Source organism: Cavia porcellus, unplaced genomic scaffold, assembly GCF_034190915.1.
Source record: "Cavia porcellus strain 051 isolate PalLab524CR breed Dunkin Hartley unplaced genomic scaffold, mCavPor4.1 scaffold_1, whole genome shotgun sequence".
NCBI classification, from domain to species: Eukaryota; Metazoa; Chordata; class Mammalia; order Rodentia; family Caviidae; genus Cavia; species Cavia porcellus.
The window spans coordinates 20,970,337-20,994,327 of NW_026947484.1; the positions used below are offsets into that span (position 1 = coordinate 20,970,337).

Sequence of the window (23,991 nt, forward strand, 5' to 3'; positions counted from 1 at the left end):
AAAGGTAACTAACTAGACAACACTCCAGTTGGCAATAAGATAATAGGGAATGATTGCTCGCTATACTTGAGCCAACAAAGGCCTAAAACATGGATACAGTGTCAACAGTTGGTCTCATAGCACAAGTGCAGTCTGCACATTAAATGCTGTCTGACTTTGAGGGGTCACTGTGGGCTTGGAAAGGAAACATGTAGCATTAACCATTATGGTTTGTGGGTTCGGGCTGTTGTTCAATTTTCTGGTGCTACGTGAGCTTCTTTGAATCTAATGTTCTAATCTTCTTTGAATCTAATGTAATGGTACGTGGTATGACTTCCATGTTTGAGTTTACAATACACTTTTAGGTAAACCATAAAATGTGACTGGTCTTTTTTTGGTTTTCTCCCTGTATGCCTGCATCTCACAGGGCATACAAATTTGGAAACATTCAGACCAGAAGATCTACCCCGTCTTTCTAATTTCCTATTTGCTGAACTAACTTAAAATGTGACAATGCTCATGAACATTTTTAGTGTAAGAAACATAAATGCTGTTATCCTAAAAATTTTTCATTTATGTGGATTTCTCAGACAGAATCATGCTAAGCAAATTAACCTGGGTGAAGAAACAAGGCATTGGTACAAGGTTATATGGCTGAAGTTTGTGAAGGTTTGGAGGTCTCCCAACGATCTTGCTTTTGAACCTCCAGCACCTGGCACCTGATTTACATCTGTTTGCTGATGAATAACACATGGGTGCTTTCAGTCCTTCTGAAAAAAAAATCGTGTAGCTATTCTAAAGGTAGCTATAACATGGGGAGGCACTTAAGCTCTTGGAGCAAAGGCTATGTTGGGATTGGTGAAGCAGGGCTGAAGCTATTGAATTACTTCCTTTGTCACTGCATCCTGAGCTCATAAGGGTTGTTTTGCCAGGTATGAGAGTTTTGTTTGCATAGCCACGAAATGGAACTGAGAGCTCTGTGGAGAGATCTTGCCTGATACTCCTCTACGACTATCCTGGGACCAGCAAATACTGACTTCTTGGAATCACTCTCAGACAAGTTGAGACAGGAATAAGACCTACCTGAATAAAAGTCCCTGTTAGTCCATTGGAAAATCCCATTAGACAAAGACATGCTAATATATAGAGACACTGAGTCAGGTCAAGGTCATTTGAAAGTGAAGTACTATGCGAAGAGATCTTGTGAAGCAGGTGTGTTCCACACATTGCATGAAGGCTGTAAATATCTCCCAAAAGCAGCCCCACAAGATCACACACTTTCAGCAATTTCCTGTGATTTTCAGCACTATTTTTTATGATTTGCCTGTACAGTGCTCTTGCACAGACTGGGTGACAGTGGAACTCTCTTGGCCTGGGCACAAAGCAGTGTTAACTCTATACTCCATCCTCGCCACACACAGTGCATTCATGAAATGTATTTACAAGGATGAAGAACAGATAGCACATAAAAATATGTCAAAATTTTCTGATAAGCACCTTGAAAACTCACTAAAAATTGTAACCTCTTTCAGTGAACCATTTATGGATGTATTAGTTTCACGAATCAGGCCAAAAATGACATTAGATTTTTGTTTGCATTTTCCCCCTTAAAACAGTGAAAAGAAAAATATAAATGTTTGGATATTCATATATATTAGCTATATTGTAGTTTTAAAGTGTAACACACGACCATTTCACTTTACATACTGTAGACCAAAAAGTAAAAAAAAATGTTGTGGTGTTAATGGTCCAAATTTTCATACTGGGTTAGGAAAGACCATGGACCTAAGAGACAGTTGGGCATGGGGGAAATAAGCAGTGTATCAGCTTCCTAGCTCTCCAGCATTCCTGGCTGTCCAGATCAGGTGAAATCACGTGCACCCTCACTGGGCTTTTGTTTCTCCTCATTACAGAGGAGACAGAAAAGAATAAAGGAGGTCCTATTTCACACAAGAGTTTTTAATCTCTTTTCTTGCTTAACCATAAATGGGTATCATGTTGTAGTAACTTCTATCATCGTTTCAGGTGACTGCTTTCCTTTTGTCCCTTACAGGTAGCCTTTGAACACATTTACTTCAGTGATTTCCCTTTTGTGTCTTGGTGGGTTGCTCAGTTTTGCCCTAGTGCATACAATGCTCTCAGGAATATCATTTATATATTTGTCTCAGTCTTCTGAGAAAATGTAATTGAAATAGGTTTGCTATCTTATTGTGTCCTTTCAATTTGCACTTACCATATGTATTTCTCAGTGCTATCTGATAAATTTGGATAGAGGATTATCCACATGCAAGCTGTTTAAAGTACTTAGTTTTTGATAAATCATTGCCAGCCTGTGAAGTTAAATTATTTTCTTTATAAATAGTGATTTTCTTTTGGGAGAGTGAGGGAGGAAATAACTGCTTAGTGTTTTTAGCCTCATTTTCCCTAGGGCTCCTAAAAATGCAGCCTGACATTTATAATACTATATTATGTGGATACATCATGGCTCCATCCACCTAATTTGTTATTATTCAAACTATTTCTAATTTATGATAATATTACACAATATGGAAACTATGATCTTTATGCTGAGAGCTCAGTGCATGCTGTGTGTATTGTTGTGTGTGTGTGTGCTCCTGTGCCCGCACTTTCATTTCAGTTTGCAGGATGTTCTCCCAATAGTAGAATTACTGTACTGTATTATTGTCAACTGTCACTAATGTTGCACCAGGGGAAAATGTTGGTAATGACGGAGATTGCACATGTGTGGGAACAGGGATTTGGGGGAAATCTCTGTATTTATCTCTCCAGTTTGCTATAAACCTAAACTTGCTGTTAAAAATTGAAGAGTTTGCTGTAATATTAAAAAGGCTCTTTAAAACAAACATAAGCCCAAAGGTGCAAACAAACAAGCCAGTCAAGATTTATAGAACAGTTGATATAAGTAAAGTAAGAGTGCATGTAAAAATAATCATATCAATAACTATATAAATCACAATTCAGAATAATTCATTATAAACACATGTCCTGTTTAATACATTGCAAAAGTTAAAAGGAAATGAAAATACAAATACACACAGAATATCAATATAGGTGGAAAAGTAACAGATAGTACTCATTTTTAAGAAAATAGCATTGTGAAGGACATGTACAGTCCTTCCATGAGGAATATCAGTTTAATTCCTTTGCAAGATATATTAATTTTAATTCATTTTATTGAACATAATTGACAAAATCAAATTTACTTAAGTTGCACAGGATCCTATTTTGATATAGCTGTGCACTATGAACCATTACTACAATCACCTTAAAAAAAATCACGTTGACTCCTTCTGCTTAAAATGTTTTGTAATAGCACAGGTCAGAAATACTTTTAATCAAAAAGAATATGTGTTCAGCATCTCATTCTCAGAGTCATTAAACAGTTAGTGAATACCATTCTCAAAGATTTCATATTTCTATATTAATACATTTTTAAAAATAAAACAATTTATCATGTTCCTGTATAGGATTTTGTACGCTGATTTTTCACTTAATGAAGTGTACTGGACACATTGTTACCTCATAAATTCATGTCAGAATCACAATAACTTAATGACACACTTAATAACTTTTCCCATTCAAAACAGTGCCTTGATTACAACTTTCTCTTGCTCCTCTTTATTTCATGTCTGTGGTCAAATAATACTGTACCTACTCCTTTCATGTCATGCTTTACATTCCAAATATTAGGGAAAACATACAATATTTGTCTTTCTGAAACCTATATTTTCATTTAACTTGATCACCTTCAGTTTCATCATTTTTGCAAAAACCTGATTTGATTCTCTTAATGGCCAAATAATATACCATTGTACGTATACAACACAATTTATTATTATTATTATTATTATTATTATTATTGTTCTTTACTTTTAAAATTGAAAATAGAAAACATAACAAAACAGAACAAAGCACATCATAAGAAAACAATGTAAGTGACATAGATTTCAATGCAAGACAATAGGAGATCTACCATGGCTAGCATATCTCTTGTTTTCTTCTAAATTGTTGTTCAGATCTTCAAATACAATGAATTCATACAAAATAATGTAGTATACAACAGATAGAAATAGAGTAATTTAGGCATTACAGGCCTTCAAAACCAGACAAAAGAAAATCAACAATAACTGCCATAATGTCTCTTGTTCTCTTCAAAATAGAGCTGTCCATCCCTTCACATATGTTGAAATTCAATAACAGAAAACAGACTAAAACCACTCTGAACAAAGAATAAAAGCATTACTGGATTTCACAGCATTATGATATGGTGTCATCAGTGGATAGCATAATGTCTCTTTTTCTTCAAAGTATCTGTTCATCCTATCATGTATAATATAATTGCTTCTCTTAAACTGTTTAGGAGAAATTCTATACATCAATAAGCCGCTACATGTATACCTGTCATTTCTGTATTATCAGGAAAAACAAAACAAATTACTAGAAAAACAAGAAACAAAAATGCAATTAAATGACGATAGCTAAGTGCCCAAAACAATGACGATAGAGGCCTGCAAATCAAGGTGACAGGAGCATAATCAGGGTTGTTACTTTGTATCGTGATCTTCACAAGAGTTCCTCAGATCACCAGACCCAAACATGCCAAATTGTTCCATTCCTATTAATGTTAACTGTTTTGTTCCAAGAACTATTAGAATTTTTATCACAATCATCTTAGCTATCCTGTGTGTTTATACAAATTTACATATATTTACTTTCCCTTCCCATTTCTTTTTCCTCCTTTTCTCTGAGATACTCTTTTTTCTCCTTAGAGCAGATACTTTCCTTATCGCTGTATTTATTGAGGATTTTGTATCTTTTATACTCTAATCATCTCTTACACTAGGGAGATAGTACAGTATTTACACATGTGAGTTTGATTTGTTTCATGTGAGTATTGTGTCAAATTGCATTCGTTTACCTATAAATATCTCAATGTGATCATTCTTCATAGCTGAGTAGTACTCCTTGTATAAAAGTACCACATCTGTTTTATCCATTCCTCAGTTGATCAGCATTTAGGTTGTTTCCAAGATCTGGCTAACACAGATTATGCTGCTAATAACATGGGTACACACATATCAGTTCCACCTGATGTTTTCAATTCTTCCAGAAAGGTGCCCAGAAGTGGAATATTTGGGTAAAATGGGACTTCTAACCCCAGCTTTTAGGGGAACCTCTAGACTGAACCCCATAGTGGGTGTACCACCCTCCTGCACCAACAGTGCAGGAGGATTAATTTTAACCCGCACACTCTCTAGGATTTGTTGTTTGTGGTTTTCTTGATCCTGGCCATTGTTTCTGGAGTGATATGCAACCTCAATGTGGTTTGAATGTGCATTAGTCTAACAAAAATGATGATGAACATTTTTTCATGTATTTATTTGCCATTTGTATTTCTTTATCAGACACTTGTGTATTCATCTCAGATGCCCATTTTTGGATTGGGTATTTGAATATCAGGGCATGGAAATTTTAAAATTCTTTATATGTCCTGGACTGATGTTCTTTGAGAGACAGTTCACTAAGATTTTTTCAAAACTCATGGGTTCCTCTTTACTCTGCTGAAGATTTCTTTCAACATGCAAAAACTTTCTAATAAGACAAGAATCCAGTTATTGATTCTGGGAAGCATCCTGTGCAGTTTGATTTTTGTTCATGAAATCTCTATTTACCCTACCACTTAACTCTTCAAGATTTCTTGCTACTTTGTTTTCCAGAAAATTTAGTTTCATTTTTTGTTTTAATATTTAGATATGTTTTCCATTTTGACTTTAGTACATGGCAATAGGCATGGGTCTACCTTTATTTTCCTGCATGTGGAGAGCCAGTTTTTCCAGCAGCACTTCTTAGAAAGACTATCTTTCTTCCAGTGAATGTGTTTGACTCCTTTGTCAAGGATAGGGTGGCTGAGTGTGTTGGGAGTTGTAGTTGTATCGGTCAATCTGTTCCGTTAATGTTCAAGTCTATTGTTATTTCAGTACCATGCTGATTTTATTGCATTGGCTTTGTGTATTACTCCAAGTCAGGAATTGTGATGCTCCCAGCCTTGCCTGTGTTGCTGAGAATTTTCTTTGCTACTCCAAGTCTATTCAGGTTTCAGACAAATTTCAGGAAAGAATGCTCTAGATCTTTGAGGTACCTAGAGATATTTTGGGAGAATGGCCATTTTCACAATGTTTATTCTTCCTATACATGAACAAGAAATTCTTTTTGCATTTTCTGAGATTCGCTTCAATTTCTTTTTTGGGGAGAGTATCATAATCTTCCCTAAACAGATAGCTCTTTTGCTTCTTTTGTTAGATTGATTCCTAAGTATTTTATTTTCAGATGCCATTGTGAAAGGTGTTGCTTCTCTTATTTCTGTTTCAATGAGTTTGTTGCTTGAGTATAGGAAAGCTAGTGATTTTTGTGTATTGACTTGTATCCAGCAACATGACTGAATATAATTATTATAACCAGGAGTCTTTCAGTGGAGTTTTCGAGGTCTTCTATGTAGAGTATCATGTCATGTGCAAATAATGATAATTGAATTTCTTTTTCCATCCTCCTTTTTTTCTCTCTTTTCTAATTGCTCGGGCTAGTATATCTAGCCATATACTGAATAAGAGTGGGGAGCATTTTTATCCTTGTCTGGTTCCTGACTTTAGAGTAAAGATTTTCAGTTTTTGGACTTTGAATATGATGCTATCTGTTGGATTATCGTAGATGGCTCTTATCAGATGGAGATAAAGACCACCTATTCTAATTTTCTGTTAGGTTCTTATCATGAATGAGTGTTGGACCTAATCAAAATCTTTTTCTGTATCTATAGAAATGATCATGTGATTCTTATTTTTGGGCCTATTGATATGGTGTATTACATTTATTGATTTGTGTTCGTTGAATCATTGCTGCATTCCTGGGATGAATCCCACTTGGTCATAGCCCATAATCTTCTTGATGATTTGCTTAATTCTGTTTCTAAGTATTGTATTGAGAAATTTTTGCATGTATGTTCATTCGGGAGGTAGACCTGTAGTTCTCTTTTTTCGGTCTTTCTGTGGTTTTGGTTTTAGAGTAATACTCGCTTCCATGAATGAGTTAGGGAGAATTGCTTCCCTTTCAAGTTCATTGAAGAGTTTGAGGAATGTCAGCATTAAGTCTCCTCTCAATTTCTTGCAGAATTCTGCAGTGGGCTTTCCTGGGCTTTTCTTTGCTAGTAAAGTTTTTTATTTATTTATTTAAAATTTTATTTGAAGAGAAAATAAAAGAACACATAAAAGGGTAAAAATAATTCAGAATTTCTGAAAAAAAATCCTAAACAGTAAACACTAGTTGATAAATTAGTTTGTTGTCTTAGAAACAGTTGTTTAAGTTACAAAATTAAAAGGTACAAAGTAGACATTCAAACAGTCAGACTGCAAACAGTTCTGCTCAATGATCCAATAAAAACTTAGTAATATGGTTATCAATCCTACACACTTAACCATACCTGCAGTTATATCATTTAGAGCATTTTCTTTTCCTGTCTGCTTTACAGTAGCAATTACACATTTGGGGTTTTATTACTGCTACATTTTTAAATACATTTCACACTAGAGACACAATGTGGTTTTTATAAATATGATTTTTATTTATTTCACTTATAAGGATAGAGGCAAGTTGTCTCCATTTACCTATGAATGTCTCGAGATCATCCTTTTTTATAGCTGAATAGTAAGAATACCACATCATTTTCATCCACTCTATGTTTGATGGGCATTTTGTTTGTTTCCAAGATTTAGCTATTACAAATTGTGCTGCTCTGAACAATGGTGCACATATATCATTGTGCCATGAATTTTTCATTTTTTCTGGGAAAATACTCAGGCTTGGAGTAGCTAGATTGAATGGAACATCCAATTCTAGTCGTCTGAGAAATCTCCATACTGATTTCCACAGTGACTACACCAATCTACACGCCCACCTACAGTGGAGCAGTGTTCATTTTTACCCACATCCTAGCCAACATTTGTTATCAGTTGCTTTGTGGATGGAAGCTATTCTTTATGGAGTGAGATGAGATCTCAGTGCTGTTTTAATGTGCATGTCTTGAATGACCAGTGATAGTGAACATTTCTGCATGTATTTATGTGCCACTTGTGTATCTTCATTTGAGAACTGTGAGTTCATCTCAGAAGCCCATTTTTAGAGGGGCTTTGAATTTAGAGCCTTAATATAATTCTTTATATGTTCTGGATATAAGTCATTTGTCTGAGGAGTTGCTGGGTAAAATTCTTCCCCATTCTGTGGGTTTTCTTTTCACCCTGTTGGTGATTTCTTTCAAAGTACAGAAACTTTTCAATAATATGAGATCCCAGTTGTTGATTTTTTGAAGTATTTCCTATGAAATTTTTTTTGTTTGTTCATGAATACTCTGCTTAACCCTATGTCTCCAAGACTTCTACCTGTCTTGTCTTCCAGTAGATTTCTTATTTCTGTTTTAATATTTAGATAGTTTATCCATTTTGACTTTAGTTTTGTACATGATGATAAGCGTGTGTCTAGTTTCAGTCTTTGGCATGTGGAGAGCCAATTTTTTCAAGGACACTCATTAAAGAGGCTGTCCTTTCAGTGAGCATGCTTAGCACCTTGGTCAAACATCAAATGGCTGAGCGTTTTGGTAGTTGTGTTTGCATCTTCTAATCTGTTCTACTGATCCTCAGCTATATTTCTTTGCCAGTAATCTGATAATATTTTCATTTTGGCATTGTAGTGTAGATTCAAGTCATAAAATTAGATGCCTCTTGCCTTGCCTTTGTTGCCCAGAATTTCCATTGATATTCTAGATTTCTTCTATTTACAAATGAATTTTAGGAGTGTTTTCTCTAGATATATGAAGTATGTTTATGGTATTTTGATTGGAATTGCAATAAATCTGTATCATAGTTAAGGGAGTAAGGCCATTTTCACAATGTTGGTTCTTCCTAAGGCCAAGGAATTTCTTCCATTTTCTATTATCCTTTTCCATCTCCTTTTTAAGAGTAGTAATAATTTTCAGCACATAGGTCCTTTACATTCTACCTTGTGATTCCTAAGTATTTAATTTTTAGATGCAATTGTGAAAGGTAATATTTTCATAATTTATCTCTCTGAGTTTTTTGTGTGGAGAAATGTTATCGATTTTTGAGCATTGCTTTGTATCCATCTATAGTGCTGAAATTATTTATTACTTCTAGTACTCTTTTAATGCAGTTCTTTGGGTCTTCTATGTAGAATATCATGTTTTATGCAAATAGTGATAATTTAACTTCTTCACTTCCTGCCTTTATTCATTTTAGTTTTTCTCCCTTGTCTGATTGTCCTGGCTAGCATTTCCATGACTATTTAGAATAGGAGTGCTTACAATGGACATCCTTGCCTTGTTCCTGTTTTTAGAGTAAAAGCTTTCAGTTTTTGTCCATTTAGAATAATGTTGGCTGATGGGTTGTCATAGAAGTCCTTTTTCAGATTGAGGTTGACACCATCTCTTCTGATTTTCTGGTTACTTTTTATCTTGAACAAGTGTTGGATTTTATTGAAAGCTTTTTCTGCATCTATTGAGATAATCATTTAATTTTTGTTTTTGGATCTGTTGATGTGGTGTATTATATTTATTGACTTGCATATGTTAAACCATCCCTGTATTCCTGGGATAAACCTCACTTGGTCATGAAGTATAATCTTCTTGATGATTTGTAGCATTATATTTGCTCTGTATATTATTGATAACCTTTGCATCAATGTTCATTAGTGAGACTGCACTATAGTTCCTTTTGATTGAGTCTTTCTCTGGTTTTAGTATGAGAGAATACTTGCCTCCCAGAATTAGGTAGGGAAGATTGCTTCCCTTTCAGTTTCATTAATGCATTTGAGGATTTTTAGATTTAAATCTTGTCTAAGTTTCTTGTAGAATTTAGCCATGAATCAATCAGCACATAGACCTTTTTTTGTTCGTAAGTTTTTAATGACATTTTAAAATTCTAAAGCTGATATTGGGTTACTGAAATCTTCCTGATTGAGCTCTTGTGTTTCATATGTTTCTTTAAATCATGCAATTCTTCTGTATTTTCCATCCTACATGAGAAAGATTTTCAAAGTAGGTATTCATGATCTTTTGAATTGAAGACCTGAACACCTCTAATTCAGAGGCAAAGTTACCATACTGGTGCAAACCTGCTGAGGTCCTCTTTTTGGTTACTGATTCTCTTATTAACCCAACGAGAGAATCAGTAACCAAAGGCTAATCCAATGCAGTCCAGAGTTCTGGGAGGAGGAAGTGCAGCTGAAGATCAATAGCCACATTAGGATCAGAAGTTGGGGGGTTCTCAAATGTGGGAGGACAGGCACAGAAGCGACCACTCTCTGAGGTGTAGATCCAGGATCTAAGGGTGGGAGGATAGGAACAGAAGTGGTCTGGCACTGAGGTGGAGGTCTGAGGTCCCAGGGAATCAGGGCAGGTGCAGAAGTGACTGCCCTCTAAGGCGGAGGTCAAAGGTCTGAGGTGGAGGTCCGGGGTCCAAGGTGGAGGTCCAAGGCCCGAGGTGGTGATCTGGGATCCAAGGATGGGAGAGCAGGGGCAGAATCCTCTGCTTGCAGAGGTTCAAGTCCACGGTCCAATTGCTGGGTTTATTCTCACTGCTGCTTTGGAATTTTCCACACCACTGGTTCTGCCTGCCCATCATTTGCACCCCAGAAAGAGCCTTGCTGTATCGTGAAAAAGGAAGAGGAGGTAAACATATGCCTGAGACCTTCTTGTCAAAATGCTTAGATAATCCAAAAACTGAACAATAGGGGAAGAGAAATATAGATGGTGATACATTCATGCGATAATGCCCTCTTAAGTCACTAAAAGTGGTATTTTAGAAGGCTATTTAAAGGCCTGGAGAAATTTGTAGCCTTTCATGTTAGAAGGAATATGTACAATGCAATACTATGTGTATAAGTTGATATTAAGTGTGTGTGTGTGTGTGTGTGTGTGTGTGTGTGTGTTGGGTGAAAAGGAAATATGTACAAGAATATGTGTCTCACTTTCACCTTTTCATTATCTAAATTTTCTATAATGAGAATGCATTCACTACAGAAGAAAAAAAGGAGGGCCCATCATCTTTATAAATGACAAATACTATGGATCACTGTGACAGAGAAAAACTGGAAGCTTAGAAAAAAATCATTTCATTTTTTTTCCAAGGGACACAGGTGAACTACATGTCTACACTGTCCAGCCTCTCTCAGGCATGTGCCACTCTGTCTGGCCTACTTTGAGATTAGTTGTGTTGTGAGACTCTTGTAGGAAATTAATGCAAGTAGAAAGGATGCAGGTACCTTCCAGAACTGAACCATTGCCTGATCTTACAGACTCACCTCAACTCAACAAGCCTTGTATCAGATAAATTGGGAAACTTGCAATCCATCTTTTGGGGAACGTAGCCTGCATCCCATAATCATGGGTTACTGTGTAATTTATTGTGTAAAGCAGGATAATTGAGTGTGCAAGGGGAAATCTCCTCATCAGAAACACTCATTTTACAGTGTGGGGGAATATTTTAAACAAGTGGGTTAAATTTTATCTGTAAACATTTATCTCTGACAGAACATAGCAGTATATCAACATGTATCATCCTACTTAATGCATCTTTTTGACAAAGTATTTTAAGAACCTGGTTGGGCTGCATCTCATCCCCTCCACACCTCTGAAACAAGTCTCCAGGGGCCACAGTTGGGCTATTTCTGGTTATGGGCACCTGCATGGCTTTTTCAGTGTCACACAATTCTGGAACCATAAATATCACATATGTGACATTGTAATGCACAACCAAGACAGAATGCAGAGAATTTAAAGTTTTTCAAAGTAAGATTTCTAGTGGATTCCCATATAAGTCTATTTGGGTCAATTGACTTGTGATGGTGGAAGGAGATAAGTTAGATATTTAGAGGAAATTTCTCACTCCTGAGAGTTTTCCAAAGGTGAGACCAGAGCCTATTATATACCTGCTACAAAAAGACAAATCAGAAGAGTGTTTGCTGATAGAGGGATAAGTGATTCTTCCTGCCAAGCTTCTCTGGGCTGACTCATAGAATGCAATAATCCATGCCTTCCAGGAAGAGGACGCTGGACTCCATAGCCAGGCCACACTGAAAGACCTGAGATTGCTTTGACTTCAAAAGAGGTGATTCCTGAGCCTTGGAGAATGCTGGATTGGAACAGGATGCAGCCAGCCCTGTCCAAGTGAAGTGGAGAGTTGCAAGTTTTCTGGAACAGGCTGATAGTGGTGAATCCAGATAGAGTTGGCAACTCTGCAGGGAACTGGAAAACAAAGGAGCTGATGGCCAGAGGCACTCAGGTAGAGACAAGGGCTGGTGTGGAAAACCCAGGCAGTGAGGTCAGAAGTGGACTGAACTTTCTCCTGGCTCAGGGCAGAGCACGAAGTGGGACCTGGTCCTCCTGAGAGCCATCTCAGACTCCTAAGCAGCAGACAGCACTGAGTGGAGAGAATCCTGTCCCACTGGGGAGAAGGACTGAAACAGGAAAGTGAGTGCCCTGACACCTGAATCTCTAGGATTATCCCTCTCCACTGCCCTGCTCTATTCTCTGCCAAATTGTTGGGCATCTCATGAAGGTTCTCGGCTTAGAGATGGATAGACATTCCTAAAGGACAGAGATTTACCTTAGAAAGGTGAAGTACAAGTTTGTGGGACCCTGAGAAAGATGACACCTCTTAATTCTGAGATTCACTACTGTGTGTCCAGCAAGCAACATTGGAGAGCTGAGAATTAAACACAATAGGTTGGAGCAATCCATGAGGAATAGTATGGAATGAAGGTAAGGAAAGAGGGAGGGCTGGGGAGAAAAGAGGAAGCCACAGCAGGAATGGCCAGCAGTGCAGCTTCACGCTCATTGGGGTTCAGGAAATAAATAGGTCTTCAGGGACAGTCATTCTTCAGATCAATCTATTGTCACTGTGCAGTGGCCTGGGCCCATGTGAGTCTTTCTAATGGCTCAGTAAACATGATGAGGCACAGAGGAGGCCAATGTTGTGCCTGCTGTTATAACTGTTCCATGGTCTTCTTTATCCAAGGTAGGAAGTGGGAGACCTTCATAAAGAATCCTGGGGGATTCCCTTCCTTTTTTTCATAGGATAAAATGCCTTGGATCATGTGGTTACACATGACGGGAACCCCAGAGTCCTCCTGTGGACAGAGAAGGAAAGCATGGAATACACCTCCTCCTGTTGCTGCTCCTTGAACCTCACCACAGTGGATGACCTCTGTCAGGGGACTGGGAGCATGCAATCAGGGCAGGATACCTCTGGCTGTCTCCTTCAGACCAGAGGCTCTACCCTCACCCTGACTTTACTTTCCAGTATTAACCTACCTGAACCTTTCTGTGCAATCCTTGAGATACTCAAGTGATTACACTGATTTCAGTTTACTGCTACTTCCCCACCCTCTACTCCTATCTATCCAGGGAATGGATTAAACACTGCATTGCTGTAGAGGACAGGCCTTCAAGCTCTGGACTCAGAGCATGAGATACAGACACTATGATCTCCCCACCAAGTTCCTGTTTCCCTGGGTTCTGTATTTATAGGCAATGGAAACTTTACCTTGAAACCAGTCTTTGTTTTCCTTGGGTCTCCCACACAAAACTCAGTGAGAGTAGTGTAGACATGGATGGAAGAGTGGCATTTTCGTTCCTCTTGTCTCCACGTATTGCAGTGTGCATGCTAAAGGACCCAATAGGGTGATTTTTCTCCAGCCTGCCACCAGGCATGTGTCTCCTGAATTATCTTGGCTCATGGCCTCAAGCAGTCTGAGAGGCTGCACAGCTGTAGTCTGCTTGGCCTTTCTCTCCAGCTGATGGTGAACAAGCATGATAGTCTAAATTAGCCTCTAGCTTAGACCCTATACCTTCTGGACCTACATACTGTGATTCCCATGAGGGCAAGGAGGAAAAGAGCAGGGACCCACGGGGAGAAAGATCCCTGCAGGAGAAGAGATAGAGTAGCAGAAAGTTTTGCCTCACCTGCAGCAGCATGATGTCATTGGAGAAGGTTTTAGGAGATTGTTCTGAGTGTGGATTGGCTCTCTTCACATGGATTACCTGCTAGGTCTTTTCTTGTTTCTGGATGTTGTGGGCCCCCAGAATGACACTTATTGATCTGCACAGAGAGGAGTATGGATTATGATGTGAGACCACAGAGGACCTATTCAGAGCAGGCTTACACCTGCTTTGCTTGGCAGTGTTATTGCTATGTCTTGTCACCTGTGTCACTTGTTCTGAACACTCACTGTCTGATTCCAAAAATTACCTCTTTTATTTCTAAGCCTTTCATTTTGCAAGTCTTCTTTCCTTCATTAAGGCAATTGGAATGGGACCCTTTTTCTTGCTCTGAGCTAAAGCTTTCAGTCCTTTTAAATTTATTTTTATTTTTGAAACAGTATCTCACTAACTAATTAACTTGCCAAGACAGGGCAGAAACATTTTTTTTACTTATATTACTACATGTTTGCAATGCACACGGACTACATCCACTGTAAGAGATTAGTACATGTGCATAACAAATTGAGTTTCTTTCTTTTCTCCTCTTCCTCCATCTCCCTTTTATTTTTCCACTTTCAGAATCATTAATTTATCTTAGAATGCTTGATATAGTGAATTATCATACGTTCAGATACTGTGCTGAAACTTTTGATCTTGCTTCCTTTCCTGCTTTCCGGTGAGCTCTCATGGATTTGTGAAAGCCAGGCGTTCCTTACTGCAGTTCCTGTAGAAGACAGAGGTCCCCATTGGTTTTTGGCAAATGTGGGCTGGTTGTCCCTCCTCAACTTCCCTTTCAGTGTGCAGCTGTCAGTACAAATTTCTTTTGCACCAGGACACCACCACGTCTCTTCATCTTCTGTCCATTCAGAAACTGGACAAAGGCCATATAGGGATGGGAAAGGGTCTTAGCCTCATAATCCCTGATGATCTCCTCTGAAAGAAAAGCAGAAGATGGGGTGGCTGGCAGCAGTGTGGTCAAGAGAGAAGACTGGGGGAAGTGAGGGGTGAGGGTGGGATCTGGGGTGCTCTATACCCTGCAGGGGGGACTCATTTTTTGTCTGCAGGCTGCATGCTCTGGAGCCAGACATTTTCTAAATCTCAAATATTCTGAGAAAGTCAGGGTATTGCTGGTCTTATACTTCTTACATTGTACACATGCTTGAAAGTGGGATGACTGACTGTACAGTTTCAGAAGACACTGGGCAGCTGCCTTCATTCCTGTTTTCTCACTGAATGTTACAAGACTTTTTGAACTTCTGTTAATTTCTGGATTGGTGGTGCTTTCTAACAATCTTCCTATATGATTATGAGATTCAATTCTCCAAAATCCTAATGATCTAGGCCTAACACATTCTATGCTCTCAAGAGTTGTTTTAGGCTCTGTATCTGATGCCAACTCAATGTTTCATCAGTGCTTGATGGGCAAGTGTATTGTGGTGGCATAGAGGGCCATAACATTTTAGGAAGAGGGAGTAGTCCCCAAGGCAGGGTCCACAAGGGAAGCCAGCAAAGGCAGAGGTAGAAAAGATCATTAGAGTGAAGCTGCAAAGTTCTAAGGTGGAGCCAGGGTAATTGAAAAGTGGATGCAGTGATCATAACACCTCTGAGTCTAGCTGCACCCTTAGATTCTCTTAAGGGCAGGGACTGGGTTGGTTGGGTACTGGATAGTGCAACTGGGTCTGTGACACCCGCCCCACACAGGCTGTTGGTCTAAGCTGCCCTGTTCTGGTATTGAGTAACATGATTTAAATACTTACTTTTGTTGCTTCACATTCACTGCTGTATGTGTTCTTCATTTTGGTTTTTAAATGTTTTTCTGAGGACAACTCATTTCTGGATAATGCAGGAAATTCTGTGGAGAGTCTAACACGTACAAAATCATTTGAGAACACCCTCCTTTTGAAACCCTGGGATGAGTCCAGCCAGCTTTGGATTTGTGAGTCTGGGTATGGAATTGGATCTGTGGTTAGAAAACTCCTGGGTGAGACAATGGAGAAAGTTCCAGACCAAAGCTAGTGCACAGTGCAAACTTATGAGGCCTGGGGGCCACAGACATAAGCCATGTCAAATGGTCTAGATTTTTTCTTAAGAAGAAAAGTTTGGGAATCAAAATACACTGAATCATAATAAATCATTGTTTACTTTGTTGCAATGAGTAACGTATTTGCTTAGATGTTCATTATTTAGCATTTCATGATCCCAGAAAATAGTCTTCCAAATGCCCACCTCTGAATGCAAGAGCTTTTGGGTATGTATTCTTGATCTAAGGCCATTCCATCAGCAGTAGTTCTCACTTCTTGGCTTGTGAATACATACCTCCCATCTGTATCTATCATCACAAGGTGAGGCTCTGTGTGTCTTTATGTCCCAATTTCCCTTTTTTTCAGGGGATGCCATTCAACTTGAGCTTAGTCCTGGCTTGAAACTCTCTGAGGATATGTGTTGAATGAATGTTGGCACTCAGGTTTTGCAGTTCAGGAGCCTAGATCATTCCACTCCTGATTCTCATTGGGTATTGTTCAGTGCTGTCTGTGAAACTATTAATTGTTCCTCTGTTTTAGGGTTGAGGCTGCTCTCTTGCTGGTCTCTGCTGGAGAAATTTCCTATGGCTTCATGTAATTTGTTGAGTCACAAAAGTGGAGAGATGCTTGTGTTTCTGTTAATCTCAGTAGTGTGTATACATACTTAGTAGTGTGTATACATCACACTGATCTCACTTAGTAGTGTATATTTCAGAATTGCTAATGGAAATTTCAGATGCTCTGAGTATATAGTATCAGAATTATTAAATTGTTTGTTATGTTGATAAGCCTTACTAAATCATTCCAAACTATATATATATATATATATATATATATATATATATATATAACATCTCTTAGAACACCATAAATAGCTTCAAGAAAAGAATTTTTGAAATAATTTTTAAGTATCATTTGATTGAGTAAATCCTGGCATGGAAAACTATAGTACTTGGTGAAACAATGGGAATTTATATGGATTCGTTTCTTACTGTGCTTGAGAGGATATACCAGCTACTTTAGATATGTTATATACAACTCCAGTGTGGGAGATACCTATTAATAACTACATGTGTAGATACAAGAAGATGAGAAACCTTAGATAGTATGTCATGGAAAATGGAGGTAACAGTTCACATCTATGTCAAAATGCAAACTTCCATTCCTTTTCCTTGCAGATAGTAAAAGTCACAAATTGGTTGATCTCAACTCAGTTGTCCTAGCAAGGTAACCTGGTGAAGTCAGGATACCCCTGTAATGGCCTTACATTAACTTTCATTCACTGTCACTAAGGGTAAATTCAGGGAATCCTATCTTCCCTTAGATATCAGGATCAATAATCCACCTATCATCATGGCAGATGTAAACAGATGAAAGTGGCCTTGCTATTGAGGAAGTAAGACCTATAGACCAGCAAAGTTCAAGATTGTGGAGATGGAGCCAAAACATGGACTGAGAGTTAGAAGACCAGGCCTGCTGGTAGGCAGATGGTTGGGGAACCTGCCTCAGTCCAAGCTCTCTCCTAACTTTTGCATTACATTTGGTCATCACTATCTTTTCCTGGTACTCTGTTTCTTTCTCTTCTTTTAGAGTAGCATTGGGACCAATCTACAGTAATCCATTTCAAAGGAGTTTAAACTACAAACCCGTTTCCCCAAAGTAAATAGAATGCAGAAGTATTCATGTATATTACTGGGAAACATTTTAAATATTGTTTTTTGATTTTTTGCTTTGTGGATGTTCATTTTTTTTTCCTGAGGAAGGAGCCAGAACTTCAGTAGGTATTAGGTGCAGGAATTTTAGTTTTCAGACTCAAATCAGAAGCTGATTTTCCCTTGTAAAGCTACACAGGACAATTATGAGACTATGATGTAGCATGCTTCCTAAACAAGATGGGAGAAGGCATGCCTTTGAGAATTACATGATGTCAGAGTGAGATTTAACTCTGTGCCACAAAAGAATGTAGTATTTTGTGTATTTGGGACATAGAGGCATTAAGATTGATCCGAATACTGCCACGCATTGTGGAGTATTAGTGACATGACTGTGCAGTTCCAGGTGGAGAGAATGTTCAGCAAGGTAAACCCAGCACCCAAAGGAAAAAATGCCTTGCACTTTGTGTTCTCTAAGCTACGAACTTCTCAACAAAGTAAAGCTTGGATAATATTAGATATAATGGATGTATCAATAACCATGATGACTTAAATATTATAGATATTTCCCCATTTTCTTCTGTGGTGGCCTCCCATACTCAAGTTTGATGCTTCAGAGGAGGGCACTATAGTACTGACAGGGATTATGGTTCCCAGGAGTTGGACTGGATATGTGTGTTTCCTGTAATTGGATTTTGTATGATAACATGTATATCTGTTTCTTTTCAAACAAATGAAAATAAGCCTGCCTCATTATCTTATCACCTAGGGGTCCTGTTTTGAATCATTTAGCAACTTCCTATCTGAAAAGTGTGTGACTAAGGTCATTATAAATCTCATACAATTTTGATGTATCATGTGATAATGTTGATAGAAACTGTAAGAAGATATATAAATAAGATACTTTATTTCACAGATTTTCCAACAGGCCTCATGGAACAATCTGGAGTATGGAGAGGGAGTTTATTTGGAAAGCCTGTGACCATTCCAGCTTCACTGGGATCTATGATTATGTTCATCATAGAACCTAAAACCTAGAACTCTTTTTCGTTTTGTACTTAGGACTGAACTCAGTACCTTGTGATTGCCTGGCAAGTGCCTTGCCAGATGAGATAATCCTGGGCTCTGGCCTAGCACTTTGTACACACTAATACAGAAACCATTCCAGTCTTGTCACAGTCAGGAGGAGAGATTGTATTTGTAAAGCCAGGAAAGGCTCTTGGAATTCTAATAAAGAAATTTCAGTCTACCAACTCCAGTGAAACTCATGCCATGAATAAAGAGTTAAACCAGTATATGTAGTTGTGGGGCACGAAGGGGATCCTAAGTCCAGTCAGAACAATAGCTAAGCAGAATAAAGGCCACCACCCAGTTCTGAACAAAGGTTTCATTAACTTGTGAAGAGAGACAGGTTTTTGGTCCTTGATTGGGAGGTTTGAAGAGGTTACATTATCAAAACAGTGTGGCCTCCTAAGGAGAGAAGTTGTTAGACAGTGACAATTCTTCGAGGGATAAAAATGGGCAGCCATGTGGCTGTAAGCTAAGATAAGCCTTGATCTTAGAGCAGAATGGAGAAGAAAATTTCAGATGAAGGTGAAGAGTCAGTCAGGTTACCCTGCATTCCATGTGCATCCCTAAAGCTGTGGGAGAGAAATGTTCTGCTCAGGAATACCATTCCTCTACCAAGCCTGATGTGGTCCAGTCGTTACCTCAGTGGTTCCTGGCTGAACTCCAGGACCCATGAAATCATCACCTTCCCCTCTACATGTGTCACAAAGGAAGTCACATGTTCCCGGAGCCTTAGGAAGAAAGATGTTCCCTTTTTCTTCAGTTGGTGCTTAACTTTAGCCCTTGCAAAAAGATAGGCTGAGGAGAAGCTAAAGTGTATAAGGAGGAACTTGCTAACAGTTTTGAGAGCAGATTTGGAAAGGTATTGAGTGGAGAAGGAGTGGAGATGGCAGAAATCATCAGAACTGTGTCACTGTCCTGCTTACCACAGAGTTGGTCCCCATGAACCAAAGTAAGAGAGCAAACACAAAACTAGCCTTCAACTGAGATGAAAAATTTATTTAGTTCCTGGTATCTGTTCTAGAGTGATTCTAGACCCAGATTCAGGTAAGACAATTGCTGATAGAGGGGATTTACTTTGCTGTGAGCTGTCAGCTCTGTTTCATGGTTTTCTTTATCCAGTGTAGAAAACATGAGACTTTGGTAAAGATACTTGGTGTCATTCCATTTTTACGTCCATAGGAGAAAATGCCCTGTGCCACATTATTACACACCAGGGGCGCTCCGGAGTCACCCTGTAAATAGAGAGTGAGTCTGTGAACCATGGCACCACTTCTCTTCTCACTTCCATTATCCCAAACTGTCTCATTCAGTATTGATTTTAAGGTGTGCTTGTGAGAGATTAGAGGGAACTATAGGCTCTTAGCTGCTGAGCTCTGACTATGAACATTTTCACTCTTTGATCCAGCCTTTTTCTTCATCCCCAGGTCTGGACCTCACCCCTGTAGAGTTGTGAGGACCATTCATTACTGGCCAGGGTGGCTGATGACCAAGTCTGACAATGAGCACAGATGATGAGCTCATTGACAAGGAGGGCTTCAGTCTCCTAGGAGGTTATATTTCCTGCATACCAGGTAAAATTTTTTCTCATGCCTGTGCCATGAGCTGATGTCTTGTGTTGCAAACTGAAACTTCCAGTGGGGTTTCCTTCACCAGAGGCCCCTTAGTAAAAAGGTATCAGCTTAGAACCTCCAAGCTCAGACTGTTCCCTTCTTCTCTTTTCTGGGAGAAACATAACAGCCTGCGGGAGTAAGGAATCCATGATGTTTGAGTCTCATGGTACTAGATCTGTCCCAAACACTCTTTCCCACAAAGCCAATTGTGACATATGGCTCCTCTTACCTTATTCGAAGTATTTTTAATATTTGGGTCTCCCACACAAATCTGAGTAGCACGATTATACGTTGTAAAGCGCTCCTCACACTTCTGGTCATTCTGCACTATCATCTCCACTTCCTGCAGTGTTCTTGAATGTGTTTCCTCTGGAGCAAAATTTCCCCATCCAGCCACCTGGCACCGGGTACCTGGATTCACCTCTGTCCTGCGCTCGGGCAGGTTGAGGAGCTGCACAGCTTTAGTCAGCTTGGCCTTTTTCTCCAGCTGGTGGAAAATAAGTAAGGAAGTCCAGTTCAGTGTATGCTCCTGGGTATGCACAGTGTGATGGACATGATGGCAAAGAGGGCAGGGGCAGGGTGCCAGTGGAAGTGGCAACCATTCTTGAGGAGAGCAAGAGTGACAAGGACATGTGCCTTACCTTCAGCAGCATGATGTGCTTGATGCGTTTTTTCCGATTATAGTCTGGGTGGGGAAACTCCTTTTATACATGGAAGACCTGCTGGGTGTCCTCTTGTTCCTCTATGTTGTGGGCCCCCAAGGTGACCTCTATTTGGCTGTACACAGAGACAAGTGGATTGGTGGATGGGGAGCGACAAAAGACACAACCCAGCATCTGTAAAAGCAGGCCACAGCTGAAACAGGGCATAGCTGTAGAGGACAGAGGGCAACCTGCCTGAATGGCTGTGCCTCCTTCTTAGTACTGAGGGAGGACACCTTGGGCACCAGAGGTTCTCAATGGTCAGTGCCTCCAGGAAAGGACATGAAACTGCTTTTCTTTGCATGGTTATGCAAAAGTATGGTCCTGGGTCTACATGTAATCAGGTTTGACTGCCCTGGTTTTCCATATATCAGGAATTCTTTGGTGCCACCTTGTTTCTCTCCCCTTGGTATATGATTACCTTTTCTCACTCTTACCAGACCTCCTCATGGTTATGTCCATGAGCTCAGCGAGCTCCCTAGAAAAAGGGCTCTGAGAAGTGTTTCCTGTAGACTGTGGACTGTTTTTCCTTTCTCACCTCCCCAAACAGTGAGCAGCTGTCAGCACAAAGTCCTCTTGAATCAGGAAGCCACCACATATTTCACTAGAATTAATCTTAAGGTAAGCCATGTAGGGGCGGAGTGGGGTTTGGCTTCATGTCCCCCGATGATCTCTCCTGAAAACAAGGAGAAGACTGGGTGCAGCCACTGAGTCCTTGAACAAGTATCTACTTACAGTCTGTGAACCTGCCATTGGGCATTTGGGAGCCTGCAATTTCTTGAAGTGGACAGGAACCTACAGGAAAATGACTCAACTTGTTCTCCAAAGTGCAGGAAATTGAGTCTTGTTCTACTTGTCCTTTTCCTTTGTTTGATTGGAGATGACTATATGTATCATGGGAAAATAAAATCTCTGAGGCTTTTCATCATTGCTCTGCTAACTTTTTACATCCCTTGAGTAAATAAAACCTTTCTGAGTCCTGTGATGTCTAGGAGGGTGATGCTTACTTCTGGCCGCCCTCTAGGTGTACTGTAGATGTGGTCTTATCCTCTTTCCTAAGGCCTGACATGTAGAGGGTGTCTCAGATCTGTTCCCTGGAAGCATGAAGAAAGAGCTGCAGTTAGTGTCTGATTAGTAGAGCAGTGCAGATGGGATTCTGGAAAGCAAAGAAGTGTGACTCTGCCTCTGTGGCTCCTACTGGAAAACAGAGGAGCCACTGAAGTCCAGAGGAGGAAAGTAGAGCAGGAAAAAGTTAGTAGGAGTGAGGAGAGGTAGAAACAGTGTTCTGAGGAGAGAGATTCCATGCATTCTGGGGAACTCTGGGCATCTCATCTCTGCTAGGCAGATGAATACAAAGCCTTTCCTCTCCCCTGACCTGGAAGACTGGCTTATTCTGCCCTGTTTAGGAGAGCTTGATATTTTCTTCTTTTTACTTCTCACCTGCAGGAACTTTGAAGAAAGACTCTCTAGATGTGCAAGCTGACTCTTACTGAGGGTACATTACCCACTGTCTCTTCTTGAAAACAAACTCTGGTAGCTTATACAGTGTCCTACCTGATTCCCTCTGGTGGGATTGGAGTTCAGGTTCAGAGCAATGCTGGCAGACAGAAGACTCTGGGGGTATTGCATAGGGACAGGATATTCATGGTCTCTGTGCAATAAGATTGGACCTCTGGAGGGTGGAGATGGTTAATCACCTGACTCTGCTCTGGGGAGCAGAAAAAAGGCCAACAGCAGCAGGAGCAGCTGCATCTTCCCAAGAAGCAAGAAGCGACTCCAAGTCAGAGCTGCTGAAGATTTTTCCATGTTGTCTTTTATCCCCAGCAGAGGAGAGGGGAGGAGTTTGCTCAGTGAGCACATGTTTGACACTGGTTTTGTGGTGCTTTACCATGAGAAGCTTTCTAAAACAACACACTACTGCCACTGTCTCCACTCATCATGACACCTTTCAAGTGTATGAGACCCATACAATGACCACAGCTAATGAGTCAGATCAAATCATGTGTTCCTGTCCTCACCAGAAACCCCGGCGAGCAAGGTGGGTCTGCAGGATGTGGTATTGGCCAGGACATTCTCATAAACCTGGGTTCCCAGTGACAGAATTATCAATGCCAGGTTTCATCAGAGTAGTTTTAGAAGCATTTGAGAATTAGGACCATCTCTTGTGCTAGGAGCAAGCATGCTGGAGAGTGAGCTGACCATCTGATGAAAGAGACAGAAACCCAGTAACCCAATTTCAGGAAGGCCACAGTGGAGCAATGTACTTAGGAATAACAAAGTGTGGCCAGCATCCACTCAATCAATCTGGTGCCTCTGATATCATCATAGCCTCCTTCTATGGGAATCCTAAACATTTCTTATTTAATTGGAAACATTGATTGTGACAGAGTAGGCCTCTCTTCTCAATATTTTTTCAACAAAATGTCTGCACTTGGCATTTTTAGTCTAAATTAGCAAATTGCTGTGGGTCCTTGCAATTCAGTCTATGTCTTGACATAGGTTACTCCCTTTGCATTGGTTGTGCTGTTGTGGATCCCAGTAGAATCACCAGAACTAAAATATGGAGTTGTCTTGGTGTGTATATTAGGATACTGGTCCCTTGTTTTTAGGGCTCTTTTTCTTTTCGCTCCTTTCCATTTTATAGGAATTGAGAATTGCCTTGCTCTATGAAATCCTTCTGCAATAGTGTTCCTGTTTTGAAGCCTGCCTGCCTGAATCCACTGCAACCCTGTTGCTCAAGGCGCAACTGTAGGTCTGAACAATTTGATTTAGTAATTTAAGTTTCCTGTTCATGTTTTACATGTTTTTCTATTAGGAGTATTACACTTGAGAAGAAAACATTCCGATGTATCTTCCTTCTCAATAGAGGACCATCACAATTTATCAAAGTTCAGC

The 23,991-nt window shown here is 39.6% G+C and overlaps 1 protein-coding gene, 1 long non-coding RNA gene and 1 pseudogene across 2 annotated transcripts in view; all 3 read right to left on the reverse strand.

Annotated features, from left to right (window-relative positions):
- The window catches only part of LOC111755426 (uncharacterized), a 57,199-nt gene extending 41,337 nt beyond the window's left edge, over positions 1-15,862 (reverse strand). The window contains exons 1-2 of the long non-coding RNA XR_010046619.1: positions 15,799-15,862; positions 14,024-14,159 (exon numbers count right to left, since the gene is read on the reverse strand). This is a non-coding gene — a long non-coding RNA (uncharacterized LOC111755426). The remainder of the gene's footprint in view (positions 1-14,023; positions 14,160-15,798) is intronic.
- Positions 1-23,991, reverse strand: part of LOC100734223 (granzyme B-like) — a 166,224-nt gene that overhangs the window by 66,634 nt on the left and 75,599 nt on the right. The window lies entirely within an intron of this gene.
- Positions 19,761-22,910, reverse strand: LOC100734784 (granzyme B-like; annotated as a pseudogene).